Source organism: Copadichromis virginalis, linkage group LG7 (genome assembly GCF_057382275.1).
Source record: "Copadichromis virginalis isolate Kocher_CV1m ecotype Utaka linkage group LG7, C_Virginalis_male_GT1.1, whole genome shotgun sequence".
NCBI classification, from domain to species: Eukaryota; Metazoa; Chordata; class Actinopteri; order Cichliformes; family Cichlidae; genus Copadichromis; species Copadichromis virginalis.
Genome location: NC_140624.1, coordinates 58,354,944 through 58,362,217, shown reverse-complemented (window position 1 = coordinate 58,362,217; position 7,274 = coordinate 58,354,944). Strand labels below are relative to the sequence as shown.

The following is a 7,274-nucleotide window of genomic DNA, read 5'->3' as shown; positions in this document are numbered from 1 at the left end:
TGAGAGGGAGTTTTTTTGTTTTTCTGTTACTGCACACAAAAAAACAAAGATACATAAAACTCATTGATACTTTTAATTATTGCTATGCATCTAACCTCCATCATGGTTAGAAAATAATTCAGTTTGCATGTTTTATTTGGAAAAAAATTGGGGTTTTGTGATTTTTTCCATTTATGAGTTCCTAGGATTATGTGATCTAACTGGTATTTAAAGGGTTAGAATTCTGAATTTGAATGAAATTTTGATTTTCATGAACAGCACTGATGCTAATCTAAAAAATCAAGTAAAAAAAAGTGGAAATTTTTCTTAATATATATGAATTTTATAGCATTTTGTAGTTGTAAACAAGGGGTGGCCATTTTTGGCCACGAACAAGCTGAGAGGGAGTTTTCATGTTTTTGCTCTCTCTGCACAAAAATAACAATGCATTATAATCAATGTTGATGTGAATCAATTACATGACCCATACTCTACTATTAATAATACAAGAAATTTCAGTAGCAACTCAATTATATAAAATTGCAAGATTTGAGGTTGTCTTCCAGCTAGTCGCAGTGGACAAACAAACTGGTGTTTAAAGGGTTAAAAATGTAAAAAGTAATAATTATTTTATATTTATGAAAAGAACTGAAGTTACTTAAAAGCTTTATGCAGATAAAATGGCAAAATAAACATGAAAATAACAGACCTAATCTGTTGGTGGCCACGAACAAGCTGAAAGGGTAGTGATTTTGAACAAAGGCAAGGCAAGGCAAATTTATTTGTATAGCACAATTCAACAACAAGGTGATTCAAAGTGCTTTACAGAGACATTAGAAACAAAAACAAATAAAAAGTATGATTTAAAATTGATTAAAACAAGCAAACAAACAAACTAACTAAACACACACATTTCACACCTGTTCGCGCGATCTGAACCCTTATCGTAAGGGGAGCTACCAGTCCTTCTGTGGACGAGCTACTTTCTATTTTAAATTCCCTGAATTTAAAATACTCTCTAGACCCAGTCTAGACCCAGCTGGGGAGCTACCCAGAGCTCTAACCCACTTAACAAACAAACAAACAAACAAAGCAGTATGTAAAATCAAAACAGATAAAATCAGAACAGTAGATAAAATCAGTAGTTAATGTAAGTTTTGAAATTTAAGCTTAACTAATTAACAAACAAACAAAACAGTATATAAAATCAAAACAGATAAAATCAGAAATAGATAAGATCAGTAGTTAATGTAAGTTGAGAAACTGCTTTTTCAATGATCTTACTTAAAAACGGGAGATTTGAGATCGGCCTGTAGTTGTTCATTTGTGTCTTGTCAAGATTGTCCTTTTTCAGTATAGGTTTGATTACAGCAGTTTTTAGTGGTTCTGGAAACACACCTGACATTAAGGAAAAGTCGACGATCTGTAACAGGTCTGACTCTAAAGTCTTTGAGACCTTTTTGAAAAAACTTGTTGGCAGGACATCTAAACAGCAAGAGGAGGAGTTCAGTTGACCTAAGATGTCCTCCAGGTCTTTGCTGTTAATCGGGTGAAACTCTTTGATGGTGTTTAAACAGTTTTTCAGTGGACACAGTACATATCCTGGATCTGCTGTTGATGTACCAACTGCTTGTCTAATCTTTTGGATTTTGTCTGTGAAGAATTTGGCAAAGTCATTGCAGGCCATGGTTGAATGAAGTTCAGCTGCCACTGGCACAGGAGGGTTTGTTAGCCTGTCAACTGTAGAAAATAAGACCCGAGCATTATGGCTGTTTTTAGTGATGATGTCAGAGAAGTAGGACCTTCTTGCACTCCTCAGTTGTAAATTATAATTGTGAAGTTTCTCTTTATAGATGTCATAGTGAACCTGGAGGTTTGTTTTTCTCCATCTGCGCTCAGCTTTCCTACACTCTCTTTTTTCATTTTTCACTAGTGTGGAGTTTCTCCATGGAGACTTTTTCCTTCCAGAGATAACCTTCACCTTAATGGGGGCAATAGTATCCATTACATTTAACAGTTTTGCCTTAAAGCTATTGACGAGCTCATTGACTGAACCTTTGGACAGGTCAGGTGTTAATGGGAAGACCTGGTTAAAGATCTCACTACTGTCTTCAGTTATACACCGTTTTGTGATCACTGCTGTTGATATATTTGTGTGGGCTGAGATTTTACTTTCAAAGAAAACACAGTAATGATCAGATAAGCCCACATCAGACACAGCAATGTTTGAAATGCTCAGGCTTGGAGATCAGTAGGTCAAGAGTGTGTCCTCTATTATGTGTGGCCTCTGTTACATGCTGAGTCAGCCCAAAGTTGCCCAGAGTGTTACTCAGGTCTTTAGTCCCTTTGTCCTGAGGGTTGTCCACATGGATGTTAAAATCCCCAACAATAATTACACAGTCGAAATCAACACAGATCACAGACAGCAGTTCACTGAGGTCATTAATGAATCATTTCAATGTAAGCAGCTGTCTCCTGGAAGTTTTCAGTCTTTTGAATATGTGGCTTTACAGCTGAAGGCCCCATCCAAAGTTGTGTTTGTTAATGTTTACAGGCCTCCCAAATGCTGCACAGACTTTTTTAAATAAGACAGCATCCCCTCCTCCTCTCCTGCTTACCCTGGCCTCACTGATAAAACTGTAGTTAGGAAGCCAGAAGATTGCATGACGTCGTCATTGAAAATAAGCGCAAACATTCCCACTCATTTTTCTTTCAACATATGATGAGGGGAGAGCGCGAACGCAGTCCCCACTACCAGAAATTATGTAGTCGAGATTCCCACATTTGGGGAATTCGCAGGCTGTCAGCAAAGCCAGAGTGCAATGGCTGAGCCTCGGCCTGAGAGAACCACCTTCGTGATCATGGTATCTCTCCTACCAGGTAAGTATGAATTCTTTAGCTCACATATGGGGCAGTCTTTCACACACAAACCCTGCACACTCACGGTGCTCACAATCTCAAAATCAACACAAACACAGCCTGTAGGAAGCTGGGACTACACACTATTTATATATACACATGAAGCAGTTTCCAACAGAGCCCCATAAGGTTATTTAGCTTTACAAATACCGGGAGAATTTCCCATCATGCATTGCTGTATCTGCGCAACAAGAGCTAGCTGAAAGATAACTTTTTTTCATCCATTTAACCTCCTTAAATCCACCAACAAACCACCAGAAGTTCAGCTAACTCAAAGGTAAAGCACGCTGCTAAACGAGTTTGTCTGATACTCGGGAAAAAGAGGATAAACGCAAAAGTTTTCTAGTTGAAGCACAGTCACTTCCGGTCTTTTCGTTAACTGCTGCTAGGCAACCAACAGTTTCCCGCTACGGTCTCGGAGTATGAACAGTGTTGCTCACGAAAACACGTCTGTGAACATGTCCGTGTGCAACAAACAACCAGAAAACAATCCAAATAAAAACACTAAAAATTTACTCATTAACAACGACTGAATTCACTCAGAGCAACTTTTTGCTTTGGCGGGAGTTTATTACCTGCTAAAGATGGCAGGAAGTCTCAAATCACGCGGGTCCGGCGCACATACACGTCTGGATGGTACAGCATAACCAGGTTAAGACATCTCTAAAAAAATATATTTTTGAGTGTTTTTCAGTGTTTTTAATTATTTGTTTTAATTTTGTTTATTTTCCATTGTTCACTGTGGCCTGATAAACATTTTATCAAAATATATTTCATAAGACCATCGCTAAATATTTACAAGAAATCAGGCATTATACAGTGTGTAAACTTCAGTGTGATTTGGATGCTCAGCAGAAAATGTAGCCAGATATCAGCTGGGTTTAGATACATTTCAGATAAGAAAACCTTTGTTAGTCCCAGAGTTGGGAAATTCAAATTGTTACTGCAGCAGAGTACACAAGGCAGGAACAAATGAACACACACAGCATACCTAACAGCAATAATGCTATGCAAAAATAGAAGAAATATAGACTAAGAAATAGATAAGTACTTATATATGTAAGTCTATTTATCTATATCCATAGCCATCTATCTATATATATCTACATACATACATATACTTATATATGATGTAATAATACAGATTACTATTAGAAGAAGAATGAAACACAAGAAAACCCCAGGAAGGAGATCCTGTTTATTTTAATACCTGCAGTTGCCATCCCATTGGTTATCGCTTGCCTCTTCTTTCTGGTTTGCTTGTGTCGCAATAAACATAAGGCTTCAAATGACACACCACCTCGTTCCCAGCTCAGCAGCTCACCCTCCCAGGACACGGAGCTGTCGCCCCCGAATCATCAAAAACAACAGGTAGCAATAATAATAACAAGGTAACATTAAATATGGTCACAGTAAATGTGATTTACATACATTTGTTTAAGTATTGTTGAATTCTGGTGGCCAGAGTCTTTGGTGACATGTATTTATTGTTTCATGGCTGCAGGCGAAGCTGCGTGAGATTAACATGTCAGCAGTGCGATTTATGGAGGGGCTCGGTGAGGACCGGTTTGGCACGGTGTACAAGGGCCACCTATATGGCACAGTACCTGGTGAGCAGACCCAAGTGGTGGCCATAAAAACTTTAAAGGACAAGGTAGATTCTGCTCTTTGTGAGGAATTTCACCATGAAGCTATGGTCCGTTTCCATCTGCAGCACCCAAACATTGTTTGTTTGCTTGGCGTGGTCATTTCATAGTGCAGTGGTTGGGTGTTAATAGGTATTAACAGGTATTGCACACTGATATGCAAAGACCCCAGTGTGTGAATATGTGGTGTACATTCATTGCTGTTGTGCAGTGTACAGTCTGACAGCAGCTGGAGGGAAAGGCCTCCAAAATGTCCACTTGGAACACGGCCTGTCACTGAAGGGTGACCTGTATGGGGTGGGAGCTGTTATCTGACAGGGATAACTACCTCCACTGGGTCAAGAGGACATCCCAGAACAGAGCTAGTTTTCTTGATGAACCTGTTCAGTTTCTTCCTATCCCCAGCAGACCACACCATAAAACATGGACAATACCACCACAGCGTCTGAGGTCTTCAGGAGCTCTCCCTGCTCCCTTCCAAAAGACTTCTCTGTTGCAAATACAACCGTCTTTATCCTTTTGTGTAGATGTACACTCTGTTGTTACTCCAGATCCGTTTATTAATCAGATCACTTATATGAGTCAGCTATCTTAATGCCCATTCTCTGGATGTTCACTGGTGTAGGTGGAGTCCACTACCTGCTCCTTGGTTTTCGGAGTGTTGATCTGGAAGTGGTTCTGCTGGCACCAGTTGACAAAGTCCTCAGTCAGTTCTCTGTATTCCCTGTTGTCCTGTTGTACACATCGAGGAGATGCTCTCATTGCCCACCCATTATTTTAAAATAGAGATAGCCTACATAGTTCATACATATGAGAGACCATTATGAGCCAATTAGGAGAAAGCATTAAATGAGCTGTGGGCCACTGCTGGCACTGTCATCACATTGGAGGGTCACTTTAGTGTTCAAGTAGTATAAAAACGTTTGTCTTTAAACAAGAAAAAACTCACTAATATTTCAGAAAATGTAGTGTTTTGTTTTAATTTTCAAATATTGTATAACAAGGCAAAACTGCAAATGTGAATGCAAATTCTTTTTCCTCAATCTTAATTAACTAAAACCTTTCATTGAATAAAAAAAGAATTGGCACTCAGACATGTGGCAGCACTTTGCTATAATTTTTGTTTTATTTAACAAAATAAAAATGCAGACATAAGTGTACATTTATGTCTACTAGTGAAAATTGTTTTCTTTACAAATAACTCTCACTGAACTAACACAGCCAATCCCTCAACATGGTTTTACTCTCTGCTCATATTGCCTTCATATTAAATCATTTTTTGCTTTTTATAGAAGTTATTTTCACATTGCACTCAACAACAAAATCCCCCGTAACAAAAACTAACTTCAAGGACCAAAATGCACAATATTTCCTCACGTCAACAGTACGGGTGGCAAGTAGGGGTGATGTGGGCCTCACGCAAGTCGGCCCCGGGCCGTGTGTTTCAGACCGCTGATTCACCTACTGTCACTATAGTGAAATTACTGTTTTTGTTTTGAAAGGTGGATGCTGGCAACCATCTTGGAAGAGAACAATACAATCTGTTGTAAGGCCTTCACTGGAAAATTGTGTATTTAGAATATAATACCAACATGTCATTTGAAGATAACATAGTATTTCAGTGACCAAATAGTATTTGGGTAAAAGTCACTGAATAGTGTTGGAATAAAGTGTGAAATTTGTGAAGAATTAAAATATCCAGGAGCTCAAATTACTTCACCAAAACATGTTTCAATCATATTTTATCAACACAAATTGCACAGGTTTATTGAATATGAATAACTTCACCTCAGTTGTTTAAGCTCCTGCCAAAGCAAAACATCTGTGTGCAACCAGTGTCCACTATTGAATTAAGTAAACCCAACATGTTCTTTTTTAGTGCATAATCACATTTAGTGAAATAAACTATTAAACCAGAATTACATATTAGGATTTAGCCAAGTGTTAGGATGTAATGCAGAGAAGTATTTCTAGTAGGCTTGTTTTGATATGCCTGTTTTCATTTTATTTTCTAATTTTTAAAGAAGGCTTTAGAAAGGTCAAAATAAATCTTCTGTAAGGGAGTATCAGCTATTCTAGTAGAATTTATTTTACCAATGCAAGGGTGCATTAGTACCTTGTAATACAACATATCTATTTCATAAAGGGCGAACACAAATGTCCAAAGAGACTTCCTGGCAGCTGCCATTTTAAGTATAACCTCTGGTACGGGCACGTTCAGTTTGCAGCAGCTATACAACAGTGGCCTCTAGAGGTGTTTACACACTATGACCAAATCAGACAATGCAACACAACACGCAGGTTGCCCCAATGAATTGATTAGGCTGGTAGCAGTGACTTGTTAACTTATCATTTATCAAACATATCTCCCATGAATGATATGAAATAATTTAGAGACATAACATTGACATCACAAAGTAGAAGCTGCAATCAGTTTTTAGGAAAGTGAGTTTAATAAGAGTAGGTGAAATAATGCAGTAATTTTTTTAGATTTTATAATCCCTTTATGAATCATGTTGGCTACAGCCTATTTAGCAGTGCAACAAGAGCATTAGACAAACAAACAAATAAATAAACAGTCAGCAAAAACAAAAAAGTTAGTACCCAGGGATAAAAATGTTGAGTATGAAAGGGAAACCTAATGGACAGATGTGATGCCTGAACAGTGGTGGCTTTAAGTGATGTATCAACTTAAACATGCATCCACAGTCTATGTTACATAAGTACGAT

At 38.0% G+C, this 7,274-nt stretch overlaps 1 long non-coding RNA gene and 1 other non-coding gene across 2 annotated transcripts; one reads left to right on the top strand and one right to left on the bottom strand.

Annotated features, from left to right (window-relative positions):
- Positions 1-2,703: 2,703 nt before the first annotated feature.
- LOC146706314 (U1 spliceosomal RNA) lies at positions 2,704-2,867 on the bottom strand. Its single transcript, XR_014921813.1, has one exon. It is a non-coding gene; the product is annotated as a U1 spliceosomal RNA (small nuclear RNA).
- A 1,103-nt stretch (positions 2,868-3,970) lies between these two features.
- LOC146706313 (uncharacterized) lies at positions 3,971-5,636 on the top strand. Its single transcript, XR_014921747.1, has 2 exons — positions 3,971-4,269; positions 4,403-5,636. It is a non-coding gene; the product is annotated as an uncharacterized LOC146706313 (long non-coding RNA).
- The last annotated feature ends 1,638 nt before the right edge of the window (positions 5,637-7,274 follow it).